The following is a 23,196-nucleotide window of genomic DNA, read 5'->3' on the forward strand; positions in this document are numbered from 1 at the left end:
ATCATCAATATAACACTTTTTACCCTTTGTTTGAGCTATTTCAACCACTTTAAAGTAAAAAACGCAAAACGCAAACGCTACCAAAAACGCCACACTTATATTAAAAAACACTAGCGTTTTCACTCGAAACGCTAGGAAAACCGCTCCAAAAACCACTAGCGTTTTGTGGATCTGCTAGCGGTTTTGGTGTGCACTGGGCCTAACAAATATCCAAACCGGCATTTGCAGGTATAATATTAGTGAGATTATTATTTAATCTATACACAGCTGCTCTGGTTTTTGAACAATGTTCCCTATTTTGAAGCATATACCTCTGCTCCTCAGATGTGCCTCTTTCAGGCTTTATATACAGCTTTGTGTAAATAAAGTATCAGGTGAAGGAGGTCCGCACAATGTCTCAACAATCCATAATCCATCCCTTTGTGTAAATAAAGGTATAATTTAAAACCCGTTTTCAGGATTATTCTTTTTTACATATTCACACATTGCACATTTACCTATACAGGTAGTCCCCGACTTATGAACGCCCGACTTACGAACGATCCGCCGATACGAACGGCATGGATTCAGTGTTTCCATGGGAACAAGCACATTTTTTTTCAAATTGGACTTTCGATTTAAAAAAAAAATCAAAGAAAAAATGGCTTTTAAACTTGTATAAGCAGGTACAGAGGACAGAGGTGACACAGAGGGGGACACTGGAGGCACAGGGGGGCACAGAGGAGGTACAGGGGACAGAGGTGACACAGATGGGGACACTGGAGGCACAGGGGGCACAGAGGAGGTACAGAGGACAGAGGACACAGAGGGGGACACTGGAGGCACAGGGAGCACAGAGGAGGTACAGAGGACAGAGGTGACACAGAGGGGGACACTGGAGGCACAGGGGGCACAGAGGAGGTACAGAGGACAGAGATGACACAGAGAGGGACACTGGAGGCACAGGAGGTACAGAGGACAGAGGTGACACAGAGGGGGACACTGGAGGCACAGGGGGCACAGTGCCGCACAGAGGAGGTACAGAGGACAGAGGTGACACAGAGGGGGACACTGGAGGCACAGGAGGTACTGAGGATAGAGGTGACACAGAGGGGGACACTGGAGGCACAGGGGGGCACAGAGGAGGTACAGGGGACAGAGATAGCACATTGTTCCGAATTAAGAACAGATTCAGGTTAAGAACAAACCTACAATCCCTATCTCGTTCGTTAACCGGGGACTACCTGTATATGAAAACACACGAGATCTGACAGCTCATTGTTAATCAATAGGCATGTTCACATCACTTGCGTTTTTCTGTGTATGGCAAAAAAGCTTGCAGCGTGTTTCATTTTCTGTCATTTCATATGCAGCTTACAGTGGAAAATGTTGTTCTGCTGCCATACTTACATGTGTGTGTGGTGTATGTGTCAGAAACATCATGCAAAAGTGGGAAAATAGTGCGAATTTACAATAAAAGGCAAAGGGACTGTACACACTGGCTGTGTTGCGTTACATTTTTATAATTGCAAATCCTTTTAAAAAATAATGAAAATCATGATGAACTGTACACAGTGGTGCCATGAACATCGCAATCACAGTGACTTCAGTGCTTTTTTAGTGCTGCGTTTGAAAAATCGCATACAAAAATGTGATGCAATTTCGTTGCGTTTTTTCGAGGTCAAATCCCATTGCAAATTCTTGTTGAAGGACTTTTAGACAATCACTAATAACAAGAAAATGAAAATGCGTTGAACAATGCAAACAAAAATGCTACCGCACAGCAAAAATACAAGCATACGATTTTAAAATAATATTGTGTTTATGATTGCGCTTGGCGATTTTCAGCGTGTACAGGCCCTTATGCCTGCATTACAAATAAAGGGTAATGACACACCTTACTAAAAGCCACTCATTTTGAAATCTGGTGTGCCCCATGCACATTGCAACAAATTCACTGTGAACTTACTCTTAGTTAGAGATGTCGCGAACCTTCGATTTTCGGTTCGCGAACCCGATTCGCGAACCTTCGCGGAAGGTTCGGTTCGCGGAAAAGTTCGCAAACCGCAATAGACTTCAATGGGGATGCATACTTTGAAAAATAGAAAAAATTATGCTGGCCACAAAAGTGATGGAAAAGATGTTTCAAGGGGTCTAACACCTGGAGGGGGGCATGGCGGAGTGGGATACATGCCAAAAGTCCTGGGGAAAAATCTGGATGTGACGCAAAGCAGCGTTTTAAGGGCAGAAATCACATTGAATGCTAAATTGCAGGCCTAAAGTGCTTTAAAACATCTTGCATGGGTATACATCAATCAGGGAGTGTAATTAGAGTTCTGCTTCACACTGACACACCAAACTCACTGTGTAACGCACCGCAAACAGCTGTTTGCATAGTGACGGCCGTGCTGGACTGATGCGCATCATGGCCAGAGTGCAGGCCGTGGCAGTTTTCCAGCCCATATGGTCGACGGGCTGTGGTAGCTCAATGATAGAACATAGTGACTGTCCAGCTGATCAAATTTGGTCTGTCCACAATGAAGCAACGACCTTATTATCTTCTTGTATGTAGGTAGGCATAGGTAGGAGTGCCAGTATAGGTAGGTAGGCATAGGTAGGTGCCTCAGTAGTTAGCTAGGCATAGGTAGGAGACCCAGTATAGGTAGGTAGGCATAGGTAGGTGTCCCAGTAGTTAGCTAGGCATAGGTAGGAGACCCAGTATAGGTAGGTAGGTGCCTCAGTAGTTAGCTAGGCAATGGTAGGAGACCCAGTATAGGTAGGTAGGTGCCTCAGTAGTTAGCTAGGCAAAGGTAGGAGACCCAGTATAGGTAGGTAGGTGCCTCAGTAGTTAGCTAGGCAAAGGTAGGAGACCCAGTATAGGTAGGTAGGTGCCTCAGTAGTTAGCTAGGCATAGGTAGGAGACCCAGTATAGGTAGGTAGGTGCCTCAGTAGTTAGCTAGGCAAAGGTATGAGACCAAGTATAGGTAGGTAGGTGTCCCAGTAGTTAGATAGGCGTAGGTAGGAGACCCAGTATAGGTAGGTAGGTGCCTCAGTAGTTAGCTAGGCATAGGTAGGAGACCCAGTATAGGTAGGTAGGCATAGGTACGTGTCCCAGTAGTTAGCTAGGCATCGGTAGGAGACCCACTATAGGTAGGTAGGCATAGGTAGGTCCCCTAGTATAGGTAGGTAGGTAGGTAGGTGTCCCCGTATAGGTAAGTAGGTGCCCCAGTAGTTAGGCATAGGTAAGTGTCCCAGTATAGATAGTTAGGCAGGGCCTGGCTGGCACAGTAATAACAATTACCAAGGTCCAGCTGCAACAGATAGGGCTGTATAATGTCAGTGAGCAACACACAAAAAAAAACACATCAGGAAAACATTAGCTCTCAAAAGAGCTGTTGAGGGGTGCTATTTTAGCAATAACAATCAGCCAGGAGCAAGCCAAGAGCCTAACTAATATTTCCCTAGGAGAAAAAATCTGCAGCAGCTCTCCCTAGTCTGTCTATTTGCAGCAGGCACACGAGTGAGTGTCATGGCCAGCGAGCCTGCCTTATATAAGGGGGGGTGGGGCTCCAGGGCTTAGCCTGAATTGCTACAATGTGCCTGCTGACTGTGATGCAGAGGGTCAAAGTTGACCCTCATTGTGCATTATGGGGCGAATCAAACTTCTGAAAAAGTTCGCCTACCCCCAACGTTCGCCGGCGAACCATTCGCTACAGCTCTACTCTTAGTATGTTCACACCGGGTATCGCAAAATGCTAGCAAAATCGCTAGTGTTTTGTGATGGGGATTTTTTCACATTTTTTTTTAATGGACAATTTTGTGATTTTTGAGCAGTCAGGATTCACATTTTTTAACATTACACTCACGATCACTCTAAAATCGTAAAAAAGCGCTGCATGCAACGCATTCGCGTTCTCTGCAAATCGAGCAGTGAGATCACTGCCATATACTTTAATTACCCTAGTGCTTTTCAAAGTGCTAGCAATCACCGGCAACTCCAAAATCTGTGGAAAACGCCTGCAAACGACCACAGTGTGAATGGGCCCTTAGGCCGTTTTACATCTACGTTTTGCGTTGCAGTAGGGAGGTAATTCTCCTGCCGCATCCCAACACAAAAAATGACAAACATATGACCCTGCAGCTTCCTGCTGGGTAGGAAGTACATCACTGGGTTTCCCGTCAGTCTGGGCATGTGCGCTGCAACCCACCACACTCCATTATTTACACTACGTGCTTGCGGTAAGGTGCTGTTGCCCTTCTTCGCTATTCGCCGCTCTGAGGCGGCTTCTACCGGGCATGGACATCATGCCCGGTAGAAGCCGCCTCAGAGCGGCGAATCGCGAAGGCGAGCGGTTGCAGATCCATTCTCCACTCTTCCTTGCTGGCAGTTGGCGAGTCTTCTCTTTCACTTCACGCTGGTGTTTGGTGTTTCATTTCAGCGTTTCTCACTTTCACTTCTCTTTGCCACACTTCTGGCCTCATATGTCCTTTTGGTCTACTTACGTGCACTGGAACACTTTTTTTATTGCTGATGTACATGTGTGTGTGTATGCATGCGCATATGTATATGTGTATATGCGTGTACACACTTACTTCAGCCGTCTCATACAGCACTGATCACTTTACTCACCTCCTTGGTGTACCTTACACAATACTCTCTAGGTGAGGAGGGGGGGATTTTTTACCTATACATTTATACATGCAATGATATATTTTTATCAGTATGATGGATTCTGGCACTGCGTTGTTTTTAACATTGTTTTTATTTTTGCAATTATGTTATTACCAATAAAGCTCTTTGATATATTTTTGACAGAATATTGTGGTGCGGTGCTTATTGGGGATTCTTTCTTTTGTTGCTATACAAGCACACTCATTTTCTGGCTGGATTTCTCTTAGGATCCTAGCAACGCCACTGAGTGTAACTAAGAAATAGAACATTCGTAGCAAAGGTATGAGTCTTATATTGTTTCCAGTACAGGAGTACAGACTTAAAGAGTAACTGTCAGGCTGCAGAAGCTAATTTAAACCTCTATTCTCCTGTGTTAAACAGTTTAGAAGGAAGCTCAAAAGCCATTAGTGAAGATAAACATTTCAGTTACCTTTGATGTGTGCTTATCTTAAAGTCTGTTATAGACCCATAAAGACGCAAGCCGCAGCTAAACTGCAAAGCATTCTGGGGCCCTCCCCTCGGCTGCTAATGAGACGGTACAGGAGCTTCTAATCAGTCCAGCGCGAAGCACTGATAAATCTCGGGCAGACTACACTGCAGGAGTCAGCTATTGTTCCTAGCCACATGGCTCATTAATATTCACTGCACACCGTGTTGTTCAAGAACGAGCTTATCTGTGATCAGAAGCAGACAGGACATGACGACACATTTGGCTTCACAAACATGGAGCCTGCCATGAGCTGTCAGGAGGATCTATCTCTGCATATACTATATACAAAATCTGTGAAATCCAAACGTGGACAGTGAAATGCATATGTAATGTAAGTACAGCCAATCTTTAGCTACTGATATATGTGTTTATTTTCTCTGAGACCCTATACCTAACAGCTCCTCTTTAAGAGACTTCAGTTACTGTATTTATGCAAAAGATCTTCTCTGAGCTCTCTGACCCAACATTGGTGGCTACATGGCTGTTTTCTGAAGCGCTTACACATAAAAAAAAACAGTGAAAGACAACTTCAGATAAGATTTTCCTGCAGAGAAGTTCAAAGGGTCGTTAGCTCTGCTCTGTTTCATAGTTTAAAATACAGAGTTTAGTGTAGAAACTGCAAATATTAGAGAATGATGCAACGTTATAAATATATATAACTGAAAATGAAAATAAGAGACTCTTTTCTTTGCTACTTATGTTCTATTAATTATCCATACTGCGCATATAATTCATTATATCAATATCATACGTTTTTGATTTTTTTCGCTTCAATGTCATTTGAAGAAGATGTGGTTTTATTCACGAAACCGTGCTAACTCATAGCTCGGCTGCGCTAGCGTTTTGCACGCTTTACAATGCGCGTAACGGTTTTTGCGCTCAATGTCAAATTTTCTCACTCACAAAATTCACGTTTGCGCGTGAAAACCGTCACGCGCATTATATCGTTTGTAAAGCGCTAGCACGGCCGTGCTATAGTTGTAATATAATATTTTGTGAATCAACCCTGATGTGTTGACACCCTGGTATGGAAAGAAGTGAACCTGTCTTGTAGCACAGTGATATTTTATACAAAGCATACTGTGTGCTAAAAATAAACATTTTTGTTGCTCATACAGTACAATACCATCTTCCATCGCCCTACAGCCCAGGTTTTAAAATAGTTAGGGAATATAATTGATTTGCCTTGGATTCAAAACAAAATTCTTTTTGCATACTTTTCATACAGCAGGCTGACACATTGCACAGAATTACAACGACAACAGTATAGTAGATAAAAATAGGAGATAGTGCACAGCAAGCGAGATAAGACCAAAACTGGACAAGTATATAATTGGTACAAAAAATCTTCACTTTATTATATCAAAAATTTATGATAAAAATGTAACTGGATGTCAGACAAAAATACAAACCCACCCACCCACTAATAAAAACCCAAAAATCCAAGGAGCGAGGACCCTGTTGTATCCAAAATGAACACAGTAGGATTGGATAAGATCATCTATGAAGACCAACACAGTGTATCAGTCCATCACCACGGAGGGCGTTATTGCACAGTCCAATATGCCATCAAACGTCTTGACTTATGATGAATGTTAATAAACACAAGAAGAGTCCCACTGGCAGACTCCCAGGATAAGCATAATAGTCAAAACGTGCAAAGCAAGTTTAGCAGAGGAGGGGGCTGGCAAACATCAGGCAAGCAGTAGGGCAGAAGCTGAAGCTGCAGAGATGAATGCACATAGAGCAGATAGTTCTTATGGACAAACAAAGTTCGCCTCAATACTTGCAGGTCATGCAGCCCATGAAGTTTGCACTCATGGTTCCTTTGCCTGCCCGTATCGTCCTCATTGACGCTCCATACCCGTGGGTAATGATGGCTGGATGGTCTGTAATCACGCTGACTGCGGGACGCTATCCCACCAAAAAGGAAAAGTTCCTACGGACATTGCAATCCTTCCGCACAGACACTTCCGCATGGCAGCTTTCAAACAGAGTTCACATGAATTGAGTATCAGGTCCTCAAGCTCCGCCTACCGACCGGTTTCGCGCTTGCGCGCTTCCTCAGGGTGTGGTTAAGTCATGACTGACAGGTATGTTATATACCTTGATCAATCTAATTCCGCCTCCAGGGCGGAGTAAATTCCAATGAGGGTATACAGTTAGCAGAGCACCAATCGAGACGGCAGAGAAACAGAGCAACAGGAATCGCTCCAACTAAATGCTGATCAGCCGTGATAGATATACAATACGCACATTTCTCCTGCAGTCCCACCACAGAGCACTCGATCAGTAGAGGAGGGGGGGGGAGGGGAGGAAGGAAGAAAAAGGGAAGGGGAAACGGAAAAAAAAGAGGAAAGGAAAGAAAAAAGGAAAAGGGAAAGGAAGGAGGGGGGGCAAAGGGGAAGAGAAAAAGGAAAAGAAGGGAGCATTCCCTTCAATGGCAAGTGGCAGGGGGCCATAATCAAAGTCCTCACACACTTCTATCCCCTATCAACCATCAAACGATTCTACTTGGGGACCAGGGCAGATCGAAAGCAGAGGTAAGTGCAAGTGATCAATACGACAACAGTATGTAGACTTAGATTTGGCACTATCAACCACATGTTACTAAGCCTGTCAGTTGAGCATGCCTTTTGCTTTCTTTGGTTTATAATGCCAGGTTTATCTTTGTTCAATGTAGTCAGGTTTTTTTTTTGGGGGGGGGGGGGGGGGGGGGAGGGGGGGGTTATCCAATTGGTTCATTTTCAAGCTGCGTACATTTGTGTACAACATTTTCATAATCCTGTATTAACTGTTAATTATTTGAATTGCACTGACCATCCACAGTGGCTGGTTATATCTGTGTTCTGTATTTGTTTTCCCATCTATACAGTTAAGTGGTACAAAAACCATGTACACTAGCCGTTTATTAAGAGAACGTAGAATTCAACTTTTTTTTTTGTAAACGAAAGGGCTGTTTCACAACGATCTGAGAATAGCTCCTGAAATGTGCGTGTATCAAAAAAGGGCGCTTGGAAAAAAGGGCGCAGGTTATAGCCGAAATTATAGGTTGTAATGTAAAACAATAATTTTCGTTTATAGCTTATAAACGAAAATATAGTGCTAAATCGGTTCAATAAACTGAAATGAAACTGCAAAATACCGTCTATAACAACAAACGAATTCAGAAATGAAACGTCAAATAGCGTCTATACCAAAAAAACGATATTTACACTTGAATTAAGCATAGTAATACAATGGTAGATTTTACAGGTATTTTACTGCAATTATACCTAATTGTATGCTCTCCCTATCCCTATCCCTAACCACTAGACCCCCCCCCCCCCCCATTTGTGTAAATATACATAATTTAATAAATTGTGTATATTACAAATATTGTACTGTAACTATACCTATCCCTACTCTCACACAGAACTCTCTCTGTACCTAACCCGTAGACCCCCCTGGTGGTGCCTAACCCTAACCACACCCCTGGTGTATATTGTACTGTAACTATACCTATCCCTACTCTCACGCAGAACTCTCTCTGTACCTAACCCGTAGACCCCCCTGGTGGTGCCTAACCCTAACCACACCCCTGGTGTATATTGTACTGTAACTATACCTATCCCTACTCTCACACAGAACCCTCCCTGTACCTATCCCTAACCCTTAGACCCCCCTAGTGGTGCCTAACCCTAACCACCCCCCCTGGTGGTGCCTAACCCTAATCACCCCCTGGTGGTGCCTAACCCTAAGACCCCCCTGGTGGTGCCTAACCCTAACCAACCCCCTGGTGGTGCCTAACCCTAACCACCCCCCTGGTGGTGCCTAAACCTAACCACCCCCCGGGGGTGCCTAATCCTAAGACCCCCCCTGGGGGTGCCTAACTCTAACCACCCCCCTGGTGGTGTATATTGTACTGTAACTATACCTATCCCTACTCTCACACAGAACCCTCCCTGTACCTATCCCTAACCCCTAGACCCCCCTGGTGGTGCCTAACCCTAACCACCCCCCTGGTGGTGCATAACCCTAAGACCCCCCTGGTGGTGCCTAACCCTAACCACCCCCCTGGTGGTGCCTAACCCTAACCACCCCCCTGGTGGTGCCTAAAGGTCCGTACACACGCCGGACTTTAGGCAACGACGGGTCCGTCGTTGCCTCCCGCTGGGTGGGCGTGCCAGCGACAGTCCGGCGTGTGTACGCTCTGTCGTCAGACTGATACGGCTGTTTCTGAGCGATCGGATCGCTCAGAAACAGCCGTATCAGTCTGACGACAGAGCGTACACACGCCGGACTGTCGCTGGCACGCCCACCCAGCGGGAGGCAACGACGGACCCGTCGTTGCCTAAAGTCCGGCGTGTGTACGGACCTTTATCCTAACCACCCCCTGGTGGTGCCTAACCCTAAGACACCCCTGGTGGTGCCTAACCCTCACCATCCCCCTGGTCATGCCTAACCCTTACCTTCCCCACTGCACAAACACCCTTACACACATATAAACAATAATATATTTAATCCTTAAAATACTTCACTGTAAATAACAAGAATAATAAGAATAATTTATATATTTATAATAGAATAAATAGCATTAAAATCACGTACACATTAATAATATTATAAATAGAAAAAGGTATATATATATATATATATATATATATATATATATATATATATATATATATATATATATATATATATTAGAATAGATAGCCTTACAATGACGTACGCATTAAAATTCTTAAAATAACGGTAATATTAAAAGCGATATATTAGAAAACTATAATAAACGCATTATAAGTGTAAAAAACAAAGTTAATACCAAAAGCGATGTATTTCCAATAGAACAAGGTTGAAAACTATATTTAAGCATTATACATATGAAAACGAATTTTAAATGATAAAATACGTGTAAACGATAATTTACTTGTTACAGCCCTGAAAGCGCAATTTAAAAACGGAAAAATAAGTAAAAGCTCCTATAAGCGAAATTTAAAAACGAAAAAAGAAGTAAACCACAAAGTTAAAACAAACTTGTAAACGATATTTGTAATAAACCTTATTCTGTAAACGAAAACTTTTGTTAACACAATCCCTGCAACCGATATTTTGCATTGCAGTCTATGGCGGCGCCCTTTTTGTCCATTAGCCATATGCGCCCTTTTTTACTGGCCCGCTGAAATGCTGCATAGAGCGGTTTTCGAATCGCAAGAGCAGCACAATGGTGGCAGAATCGCTGCTGATTTCAAACAGCCAAAACAGTTCCCTTCAGATCTCTCTACATATTACATTTTTTACATTTTATTTCACCTTGTCATGTTGCTGCTTTTATGTATAAGTACAAACACCAGGCATTGCAAACAGCTTGTAACAGACAATGGATATGCACTAAACTGCAGTGAAATTGCTGTGCAAAGGTAATGCAGAGAAATTTTACCAGTACTTACACCAGTTGCATTGCGCAATTAGCACAACCCACATTACCTAGGTAACGTGTATTGCTAACACGCTACGCAAGTAGCGTAACATGCATTATTACTCTAGCAATGCACGGTTTATCTAGGTAATACAGGCTGCCTAACATGCTACGTGACTAGCATAAGTACCGGTAAATTTGCCATGTGGTGCTAGCACAGGATTTAGTGAATATGCCCCAATTCTAGATTGGGGTGACAGTCAGTTACAAACATTGGACCAGTCTCAAGTGTGTAAGTCAAATTATGTTTCTTACTATCTGCATGCCAAAGAATACAAGTTGGGAAGGGAAATAATGTTTTTAGCTGGTTGTAAATCGCAATGAAAATTTTTTAATAACATGAACCCCTTAATGACTCAGACTATTTCAGGCCTTTTTGATGAGAGCAGATTTTGACATTTTGCATTGTTGCGTTTCAGCAGCTAATAATTCTTTAACGACTTCTTGATACTGACACGACTGTTACAGCATATTCTCGAGAAGAGACCGGACTTTCTTTTGACAGCATCATAATCGTAAATAGTTTAATGTATGTTAATTATTCAGGGAATGTCTGAGGAAAAGGTGAAATATAAGCAATTTCCTTCAATTACTCCTAAAAATAAAATTTATCAGCAGACAAATTTATTACCCAGACACAACTGTAAATATACTTTCCCGGTTGCATTGATTTCTGGGATACCAAATATGCATGCGTTCATACATTATGGCTTGCTTATTTAGTTTAAAAATAAGCATGCATGTGTGACGTCAGTTTCTAAACTGTGTATGTACATGTTTGTATGGCCATTCGATATTGAGAGAGCCCCAGGAGTACTTGAGTGTTAAAAACACCGCACAGATGACTCCATCTGCAAAAGTAGTACCTCAAGTGTTAAAGTGCTTATGCTTAAAGGACCACTATTGCGAAAATCATAAAGTTTAAAATGCAGGTAAAAACATACAAATGAGAAGTACGTTTCTTCCAGAGTAAAATGAGCCATAAATTACTTTTCTCATATGTTGCTGTCACTTACAGTGACAGTAGAAATCTCACAGAACCGACAGGTTTTGGACTAGCCAATCTCCTCATGGGGGATTCTCAGGGTTGTGTTTAGTTTCAAATGCACTAAGAAAATGACAGTTGCTCAAAAAAGTGTGCAGCGAGCATGGAGGCTGGCAATAAATCCTTTTCAAAGAATGTCTTTATAAAGAATAAAAGTCTTGCTGAGAATCCCCATGAAGAGATGTCCTAGTTCAAATCCTGTATTTTCTGCGAGTAGAGATAGATCAAAGCATTCCAAAAAAGTTCTGCCGACTGAGATAAAAAAGCAGTGCACTTATCTCATTTGAGATAACTCTATTGAAGCTACTAATGTGTGATGTGAAACCCCTTGTGCGCCCTCCCCTCCCCCCATAAAGCAGCAGAAAGTGATGCTAGCGTGGAGGCTAGTAACGCATCTGTACTGATCAACTGTTGCCCGAGGGATTGTGTCCTAATCCCTGCCGGGTGACAGCCCTCATACTTTTGTACAAGGCTTAAAATTTGGTAATTCAGTAATTAACAGGTCAGTAGTTCTATTCAGTGAAGCGTGAACTATCAGACGTCTTGTCAGACAGAAGAGGCCACGTCCACAGCTTTGCTTACAGTTAAGGAGTAGAGAGGATAAACATATACAAAAAGGTCTTATTGCTCTAACACAGGGCTTTTCAACCGGTAGTACGCGTACCACCCGTGGTTCTTTGCGGCTGCCCACGTGGTACGCGTCACAGCTCCCCACAGCCTGCCCGCCCTCCCTTTCCGTGAGACCTACAGATCAACACGGGACCCGAGCGGCACACAGTTACGTCGCACAATTCAGATGTGGAGTAACGTCACTTCCTGGATTCGAAGAGATTTGCGCGGCTGCTGGGTGCCGCTTGGGTCCCATGCTGATCTGCAGGTCTGATGGCCGCCGTGCTGATCTGGAGGTCTGATGGTCGCCGTGCTGATCTGGAGGTCTGAAGAGCCAGGTGAGCTACCTGTACTGGGGGCAGGTTACTACCTATAATGAGGGCAACATACTGCTTATAATGGGGGCAGCATATTACCTATGTGGGGGAAGCATATTACCTATAATGGGGGCAGCATATTACCTATAATGATGGCAGCATACTACCTAAATTGGGGTCAGCGTACTACCTATAATGGGGGCAGCATACTACCTAAAATGGGGGCAGCATATTACCTATGTGGGGGCAGCATACTACCTAAAATGGGGGCAGCGTACTACCTATAATGGGGGCAGCATACTACCTAAAATGGGGGCAGCGTACTACCTATAATGGGGGCAGCATACTACTTATAATGGGGGCAGCATATTACCTATAATGGGGGCAGCATATTACCTATAATGGGGGGCAGCATACTACCGATACTGGGGGCAGCATACTACCTATACTGGGGGCAGCATACTACCTATACCGGGGGCAATTTTGTACCTATGCTGGGGGCAGCACTACGTAATATGTTGGTGCGTTATAAATACAATAATAATAAGTGTGCACACTTTATCATTTTTTTATTGAGTTGTTGAGATTTTGTAAAAACGCTGGTGGTACTTCAAAATTTTCATTCGATAATAGTAGTACAATTTCTAAAAAAGTTGAATAGCCCAGCTCTAACACACCTCTGCAACACTAAACAGATGCTCCCATAGCGTAACAAAGTTTTAGTAAAACAGCAAGTAAAAGTTCCATAAAAATTGCGCGTATCTCATAAAAACATCAGGACGTCAGGCATTTATGACGCGGAGCTTGTTGCGGCATACAGAAGGCCATAGATGCCTGGCGTCCTCATGTTTTTATGGATCAATTGTGAGTGCACTGCTTTTACGTGCTGTTTTAATAAAATGTTGTTACGCTATGGGAGCATCTGTTTAGTGTTTTGAAGGCAATATTGCTTAATCACCGTTGATGAGAACTACTCGCTACTAAGAACCTACCCAGGGATTTTGAATAATAATGTTGCATATGCCGGTCTGTGAAGGGTCAGCCTGGAATTCTGGAGAGTGCATTGCATGCACGTGCTGGTGACAGATGCGAGTTGCATGTTATTGCACAAGTGTTCACTAGTGGGGTGTTGGTGAACACTATACTATTGAAAATACTGCACTATGTTATAACCTCTCCTTTATTTTGAGGAACACTGGACATACAGAAGAGTGCGGGAATGGAAGAGTAAAGTGGACTTGGGTTATATGCAAATTATGCACCTTCTATTACTGATAGCGCAAGACAGAACTAGGTATTGCAATTTAAATTTACACTTGTGCTGTTTCACATGATACAAAAACTCCCTAAAACAACAATAACTTTTCAACAATAAAAAACATATTCTAAATAGTACACATATAAAACATGCAGAGTGCGCTTCTTGGTTGAAAGCCTTAAAGCGGAATATTCCGTGGATAGAAATGCAGACGCATCCGAAGTTTAGATAAATACATTTAAGTGAACACAATGTAACAAGTGGTGAATGTTGCACACTCTCTGGCTGTCCTCCAGCTCCTGCACAGTCAGAGAGTGTGTCACATTCCACACGTGTTACATTGTGTTTACTTAAATGTATCTATCTAAACTTCTGATGCGTCTGCATTTCTATCCACAGAACTTTAAAGCTCTGTGTGTAACCCTTCCAATGCTGGTCTAGTAAAAAAAAAATGCTGGTTGCATATAATATGCTGTAAATATTGTTTTAGAGCAAAGTTGAAATGCAGGGTTATATTCCGCTTTAAGCATAAATATAGTAACAGTCCAAGCGCCCTTCTATAATAACATCAGTCCCATTCAAAAATACACTGCTTCAATTTTTTCAGCTGTTGGTATCCATACAGTATGTATATTCTCTTTCGGGATAAATATTCCACCACCATAGCAGCCGTTGGGGAACAATCTAACCCTGTCGGTGTGACCACTATCAGACTGCTCTTTATGCAAGGAAGCTCTTGCTCTTCAAGGTCCTGGCTCTTTTACAATCTTCTATACCACTCTCATTAGATGCCTCAAATAAAGATATCTCACGTAGCATAATACCATACAAACATTAAGACCTTTATTTAAAATGCACACTCACATGCTCTACATTTAAAAACAGATTCAGAGTTTTAGTCATGGGCTCTCCCCCATTTGCCTCTCAGTCAGGCAGTGCCGCTCAATTCCAGCGTCCCTGTCTCGCTCCATGCTCCCTCTCCGCGCTGCTGTTTGCTTCCTGGTTAGCCTAACCCCTGCTCTACTCCCATTGCATGCGCATGTTGGTGACGGATGCAAGTTGCATGTTGTTGCATGAGTGTTCACTAGTGGGGTGTTGGTGAACACTAAGCTATTATTGAAAATACTGCACTATGTTTTAATCTCTCTTTTATTTTGAGGGACACTGGACATACAGAAGATTCTGAGAGTGTAGGAATTGAAAAGTAAGGTGGACTTGTTTTATATGCAGATGATGTTTACTCTCAGATAGGAATTGGACTCTTATTGAATATACGTTCATTCATACCAAGTAATTGGACTCTTTTAAATAAGTGACTGTTTAAATGCCAATACCTTTTTGCATATAATTCAAACACACTGCGCTGACCAACTTGAGAGTATCTATAATTGTACGGTGGTGCGCTCCTTAAAGAAAACCTGAACTGAAAATTAAAAGTCAAAATAAGCATACACAAGTCATACTTACCTTCCATGTAGTCTACTCCTCAGTGTCTTTCTCCTGTCCCGCGTCCTGTTTGTTTACTGTGATCAAGGGAATTTTCCGTCCTCCATTTTGAAAATGGCCATTACCCATAACAGCTTTCTGGTCAGCACACAGTTAAACTGTAACATCGCCCACTTGAGCCATAGGGAAACATGGACATTACCTGGTACATCCGTTTTCCTCTCAGCTATAACTGACAGCAACTGATATTTTACTGACAGCAACTGATATATTTCAGATCTGACAAAATATTGTCAGAACTGGAAGGGATTATTGTCAGAAGAAAATGGTGAGCTTCTGAGAGGAACTGATGGCAAGGTAACTATGTAATGTTCATTTGAAGTTACCTCATGTGTTTATTTTAAATATTTTTACTCAGTACAGGTTCTCTTTAAAATTAACAAGACAACTAAAAGTAAAGAAGGAATTAGCGCTCCTGCTGTGTTCACAGTTCTAAATACAATATATTCCAAGTCCTATGTCTCCACTTCCATGCCAGACTTGTTTCTCAGGTGCATACGGAATGACCACCACCACCTCACCCTCAGAAGTGGGCACTCACCCTTAGAAGATGACCCTCGGCTAGATGGGTCAAACTCGCCTTTGGGATATTTCCAGGCAATCCCTCCCCTACACTGGCTCCTCTTAATGGTACTTTCTCCAACAGTGTATGTCAGGAACCGGCCCGCGGCACGCCTGTGTATACGGTTCCCGACTGCGGGTTTGACCAGATTAAGCGGGGAACAGCCTTATTTAAGCTACAAACAAGGCTGGAACCCCTCAAAACACCTCTCACTGCCACCACTAGCGTTGCTAGACACTTCCACTCTGCTGTCGAGTCCTCAGCGCGCACTCCGCGTTTTCGTATTTGGGTCAGCTTTGCGCTTAGGCCAAATACGGGAACGCCACGCACCCACACACACACACAGTTGCAATCTTACACTGTCGTGAAGCAAAGACCCACTAACAGTCGTTCCGAACGATACTGTTAGCTACTCGCACTGGCGTTGTTCGTACGTTGGGTCAGCTGCGCGCTTAGGCCAACGTATGACAAACGCCCCCACACACAATGCAATTACAATTTCCTACGGTAGTGTTGCTCAAGCGTACAATTAGGCATGAACTTATACACGGTTACACTTCAGTCTCTTCTAGGCTATGAGTGTTAGTTTAGTACGGCAGAAGTCAAACTTATTAAATAATAATTTAATATTTCAGAAAAAACATAAAACAGTGCAGAACTGAATATATACAAAAAGATTACAAAAAAACAAAGTAAAAATAGTTACAAGATAAAATGTACAAAGATAACACACAAAGCGATTTTGCTTACCAAAATAAACGGGAAATAAACGTACCAGCGTATCGATCTGGTGTTGTTGCGGGCGGTACGCACTTCTGGTCAGGAACCAGGTTAGTTCTAGCCGTGTGAGCTACCTCCAAGAACTACGAGTTGTGGCTATCCTAGCTGCGGTTTTATACTATGAAATACGCCTGGAGGCTGTAAGCCTGTGTGGACGGGGGGAAGCTAGATTTAATAACATCCTCAGACATAATTTGATTTCCCAGGTAAAAGTCTACTATACATCAAAGATTGTGAAGTTAGGCTTTCAACTCCAGGTGAGAACTTGATTAAGGCGTTTTCCTGTCTCCGTTCTCAGACATAAATGGGATTTCCAGAGATCCACATACATGAAAAGGGTACTATAGCACACACACAAAACAAAAGACTTCCTTCACTTCCAATCTCCCCAGGTTACAGGTGACAATTGATTAAGGCTTTCACATTGCAGCAGGATGTCCTGTGTGATAGGTGACTGGTCGTATTCACTGAAGACCTCTTTAGATGCAAATGTAGGTCTAGTGACCCACCCACACAAATACAGGAACAGTCAATGAATCTAGCCTGCATCTCTACACCTTTGACATACCACAGCAGATATAAAAATGGGAAAATGAAAATATATTACTGTATTATCCTTAACAGCATCAGCACCCCAATATATCTCCACACCTCCGCCGTTAACTTGGTGCAAGGCAGACGATCTTCCCAGATCATCCTGCCAGCACCTACACTGTTGGTTCTGCTTGACGGGACAGCCCGTCCGCATTCCCATGATTGCTCCCCTTCCAGATGGCGCTGGCAGGTGAATCTAACGCATCATCCTGCCAAAGCCTACATTGACGGCCTGGCCGGGTGGGGAAACCCTTTAGCATCCTCAGGAGGGTTCCCCACCTGTCAGTTAGCTCCAAGCTACACGACTGGAAAGCTAGGTCAGGTTGCTGCAATGTGTCGTTGCCCTTGGCAACCTGACGTAACCAACCAGGGGAATGTGGGTCAGTGGCGACCGTGAATTCGCAACCATAGAGACTGTGCTGCAACTGGGGAAGGGTTCCAACCGTCGCTACACGCACTCTCTCTATAGTGGCAGGAGCTATCTCTCGGTCCCTTTGGGGAACGAGTATCTGCCGGTCTGCCTCCTCCACTTCGGACAGCTCCGAGGGAATAACTTCCCAGAACCCTCTCAACCTGCCCCTCCCAGCTGGTGACCTGCTGGCTAGCCCCCTGAGCTCTTCCAGGCTGCTGTCAAATCGAACAGCCCCAGAGAGCTCAGTGCTGCCTGTCACACATTCTAGGAAGGCTGCAGACGGAGAGGCTCCTGGGCCATCCGGGCCAGGTTCCGAATTGGATGTGGCTGACCCAGCAACATTTGCCACTTCGGTGGACAGTCCCTCTGCTGTAGACCCGCTAGCACTGCGGGTTACCACTGCAGCTGAGGGAGTGCCCACCTTACACACATCATAAATCACGTCACATTTTGTCTTAAAACCATCTGAAGGGGAAAGATCTGGCCTGGTGCCGTCTGCCCCTTCAGTGGACAGTCCATCTGCTGCAGCCCAGCGAGCGCCGCTGGTTACTCCGGCAGCTGACGGAGTGTCCACATGACACACAGCATTATGTAGCACAACACATATGCCATCAGCATTATCATCCCTACATATATTGTCATTTGGGACATCACATAAAACCTCCACATTATCTGTATCATTACACACATTGCTACTCAGCACTTCACAATTATCATCAACAGTTCCTGCATCGATCGCCTCGATAGTCCGTGCGTCATAAATGACATCATCAGTTTCTGCATTCTCTGTGTCAACAGGTCCCACTCCAGGCCTAGGCACTGGAGACTCACTAGGGCTGGCTCCTAGTACACAGTCCATAGCCCCTGGGGCCTCTCCAGCACTCCCCACTTGCACAGCATTATCAAACAGTACCTTGCAAGAGTCCAGAACTTCTGCTGGGGATGCAGGCTCCACAGGGTTTGGAGTAGGCTCATACCGGGCCACTAACCGTCCCAGGTCCGTACCCAGCAAAACGTTGGTGGGGATTTTGTCAGTTACCCCAACTTCTTTCAGTCCGCTGCCGGCCCCCCAATCCAGGTGGACCAAGGCGGTGGGTATTGCTGGGGTGACACCCCCAATTCCTCTGACAGCAATCATTTTCCCAGGTATGTACTGCTCTGGGTTCACAAGCTGGGGATGTATGAGAGTCACTTCTGCTCCAGTGTCTCTCAGCCCAGTGGCAACTGTACCACCAACCGTGACAGGTTGCAGATTCTCTGCATAGCTACCTGCATTCCGGGTGGCACACAACGCATTCCGGGCCCCGCCAGAGTTTGGGGCTTCCTTCTTCTTTTCTGGGCACGTAGCACTGATGTGACCCGGTTTGTTACAGGCAAAACATCTCCGAGTGTCAACGGTGGCTGTTCTACCTCCAGGCGGCTGCGGGACTTGGCTTCGCTGGGTGCTCAGAGGAGAAGGTCTCGCAGGCTTTTCTCCCTTCCAGCTGGGCGCCGTAGTCCTCCGAAAATCAGATGCTCGATTGGACGTGTAGGCATCAGCAACTTTCGCGGCCTCATCCACGGTCTTTGGCTCTCGGTCCCGTACAAACTGCCGGACCTCAACAGGACAAGTGTGGAGGAACTGGTCTTTTATTATCAGTTCCTGCAGGGCATCAAAGGTCTCAACCGCCAGTCCTTTTACCCACTGCTGGAAGGCAGTGCGCAGGTTGCATGCATGATCCAGGTAACTGTCATTAGGACCTCGCTGCACTGTCCTGAAACGTTTTCGATACACCTCTGGCGTGAGGTGGTATCGCGCAATGATGGCTTTCTTAATCGCCTCAAAGTCTGTTTCTTCCTCCTGGGGGAGACTCACAAACGCCTCCAGGGCCTTGCCTCTCAGCCCTGGTGTGAGGTATCTTGCCCACTGCTCACGGGGCACCCCATACTGCCGACAAGTCCTTTCAAACCCCTGTAGGAAAGTGTCTATGTCAGAGTCCTTGTCCATAGCGGGGAACTTATCCAGGGGGATTCTGTGGACTCGCTCACCTTCGCGTTCTGCGGGTCCAGCAGACCGGTTCTGCTGCTGAAGTTTAGCCAGCTCCAGCTGGTGTCGCTGTGCAACTTGTTCCCTCTCGGCCTGGTGTCTTTCCCTCTCGGCCTGGTGTCGCCGTTCCGCGTGTTCCTTCTCTGCCTGTCGGTGCAGTAGGATCAGCTTTAGGCGCAGTTCGGGCTCAGCCGAACCTAGTAGCTGTAGGTCGGCTTCCAGAGATGTCATCTCCAAGTTCGGTGGATCATCCAGGACATCGTCTCCACTCGCATTCTGTGGCAGGAGCGATTCCTCCTCTGTCGTGTCGTGAGCTGCATCCGCTGACGTTGAAGCACGGGCTTGCTCTGCCGCATCATGCTCCTCGAGCGCACGAACTAACTGCTCCTTAGTCTGGCCGCTCACCGTCTCGATGCCTTTGTGCTCACACAGGTTGAGTAGTATCTCCTTGTTTTGCCTTGCATAGCTGGATGCTTTCTGAGCCATCGTGTTGCAAAAAATAAAAGAAAAAAAAAAAAGGGGGGGGAAGGGAAAGCAAAACACCAAGTGTGTATCTTTGAACAAAAAAAAACGTATATAGATTCTGCACTGAGTAGACTTCTGTAGGCTAGTTGCTTCTAGCAAGCTTCCAGCCTTTAGTACTCAGAATAGCGAGCTAAACTGCGTACTAATGTACTAAACGATGCCACCACTGCCAGCCAATTATGTCAGGAACCGGCCCGCGGCACGCCTGCGTATACGGTTCCCGACTGCGGGTTTGACCAGATTAAGCGGGGAACAGCCTTATTTAAGCTACAAACAAGGCTGGAACCCCTCAAAACACCTCTCACTGCCACCACTAGCGTTGCTAGACACTTCCACTCTGCTGTCGAGTCCTCAGCGCGCACTCCGCGTTTTCGTATTTGGGTCAGCTTTGCGCTTAGGCCAAATACGGGAACGCCACGCACCCACACACACACACAGTTGCAATCTTACACTGTCGTGAAGCAAAGACCCACTAACAGTCGTTCCGAACGATACTGTTAGCTACTCGCACTGGCGTTGTTCGTACGTTGGGTCAGCTGCGCGCTTAGGCCAACGTATGACAAACGCCCCCACACACAATGCAATTACAATTTCCTACGGTAGTGTTGCTCAAGCGTACAATTAGGCATGAACTTATACACGGTTACACTTCAGTCTCTTCTAGGCTATGAGTGTTAGTTTAGTACGGCAGAAGTCAAACTTATTAAATAATAATTTAATATTTCAGAAAAAACATAAAACAGTGCAGAACTGAATATATACAAAAAGATTACAAAAAAACAAAGTAAAAATAGTTACAAGATAAAATGTACAAAGATAACACACAAAGCGATTTTGCTTACCAAAATAAACGGGAAATAAACGTACCAGCGTATCGATCTGGTGTTGTTGCGGGCGGTACGCACTTCTGGTCAGGAACCAGGTTAGTTCTAGCCGTGTGAGCTACCTCCAAGAACTACGAGTTGTGGCTATCCTAGCTGCGGTTTTATACTATGAAATACGCCTGGAGGCTGTAAGCCTGTGTGGACGGGGGGAAGCTAGATTTAATAACATCCTCAGACATAATTTGATTTCCCAGGTAAAAGTCTACTATACATCAAAGATTGTGAAGTTAGGCTTTCAACTCCAGGTGAGAACTTGATTAAGGCGTTTTCCTGTCTCCGTTCTCAGACATAAATGGGATTTCCAGAGATCCACATACATGAAAAGGGTACTATAGCACACACACAAAACAAAAGACTTCCTTCACTTCCAATCTCCCCAGGTTACAGGTGACAATTGATTAAGGCTTTCACATTGCAGCAGGATGTCCTGTGTGATAGGTGACTGGTCGTATTCACTGAAGACCTCTTTAGATGCAAATGTAGGTCTAGTGACCCACCCACACAAATACAGGAACAGTCAATGAATCTAGCCTGCATCTCTACACCTTTGACATACCACAGCAGATATAAAAATGGGAAAATGAAAATATATTACTGTATTATCCTTAACAGCATCAGCACCCCAATATATCTCCACAGTGTATCCACAGCAATCACCTCAAATAAAGCACATAGTCCTTCCCATAGCGTAAAACCATATGAACATTTTAATTATAATAAAAATGCACACTCACACATATACAATTGGGCCAATCATTGATTTGGAAGAGTGTATGATTTTTTTCAAGCCCCATACAATCGACATTACATTTACTGTGTATGCAAGCTGCATTCAGTAACAGCTCATTGTCCAGCTCTAACAAGGAGCTGCCAATTACTGAAAAATGACAGTTCTAAACATTTTTAATTCAAAGTGCTAAGGATTCTGTCCTGCTGCAATTCCATGAATGAGTACAGGGATACCCGCAGAATGCCAAAATATTCACTATTGTAGTCCTTTAACTGACACATTTGAATGCAGACAAACTGAGCACAATTTAATTCTAATGACAGGCTATGTGTAGAAAATCAACATATTTTTACTTCGCCGTTAACTACTGCAGTATATGTAATATGCATAATGATTATTTGAATCTATTTTTGTTCATCACTATCATTCTTCTTTGTTTACTAAGAAGCATTGGGCTTTCACATGCATGCCTTATTCTGAATGCGTTCTACATGTTGCTGGGATGTTGTTGCCGTGGGCAGGGAAGGAATTGGCCAGTTAACCACTTCACCTCCAGGGGCGTAGCAATAGGGGTTGGAGAGGTTGCCACCGCATCGGGGCCCTTGGGCCAGAGGGGCCCAGTAGAGCCCTCCCTCAACTGCAGTATTAGCTCTCAATTGGTCCTGGGCTCATACAAATCACTTCTATAGATATTTTGAATTGTGGTCATTAACAACTGTTCCCCATCCCCTTCTTTCACTTCTGACACTGTAGTTGCCATTGGCAGGTTTTGGTGCGCCGTGTCAATTGTTATGTGTAGAGTGCTTGGCGGGCCCCAATGTAAAACTTGCATCAGGGCCCACAACTCCTTAGCTACGCCACTGCCTCCAAGGGTCTTTTTCCCAACTTTTACATATAGTGTTGTCACTTACTGTCCCTCAGAGGGGCTCACAATGAATTCCCTCCCATAGTCATATGTTTATCCTAGTCTAGGGCCAATTTATGAGAGATCCAGTTAACTTATCTGTATGTTTTAGGGATGTGGGAGGAAATCTGAGTGCCTGGAGGAAACACATGGAGAACATTAATGAGCTCAATCAGCTGATCTGTCCGTAGTAGTAATAGTGCAGCCGGACAGCACAGCAAGGAGTAGCAGTGTGAATGGCCTGCAGGAGATGTGGGTGATCATGGAAGACGGTCATGGTAACAACAGGGCTGAGCTGTCTGCTCAGCTCTCTATGCTTTAATCTGTCTTCTGCCCGAAGAGTCAGGGGAAAGATTGGCACAGCCAGGTTCAGCTGAGCAGTGGTGCTGATTCATAGCCAATCAGAGAACAGGAGGCATATCCAGAAACTAGGAGGCACTCA

Source organism: Hyperolius riggenbachi, chromosome 4 (genome assembly GCF_040937935.1).
Source record: "Hyperolius riggenbachi isolate aHypRig1 chromosome 4, aHypRig1.pri, whole genome shotgun sequence".
NCBI lineage: Eukaryota > Metazoa > Chordata > Amphibia > Anura > Hyperoliidae > Hyperolius > Hyperolius riggenbachi.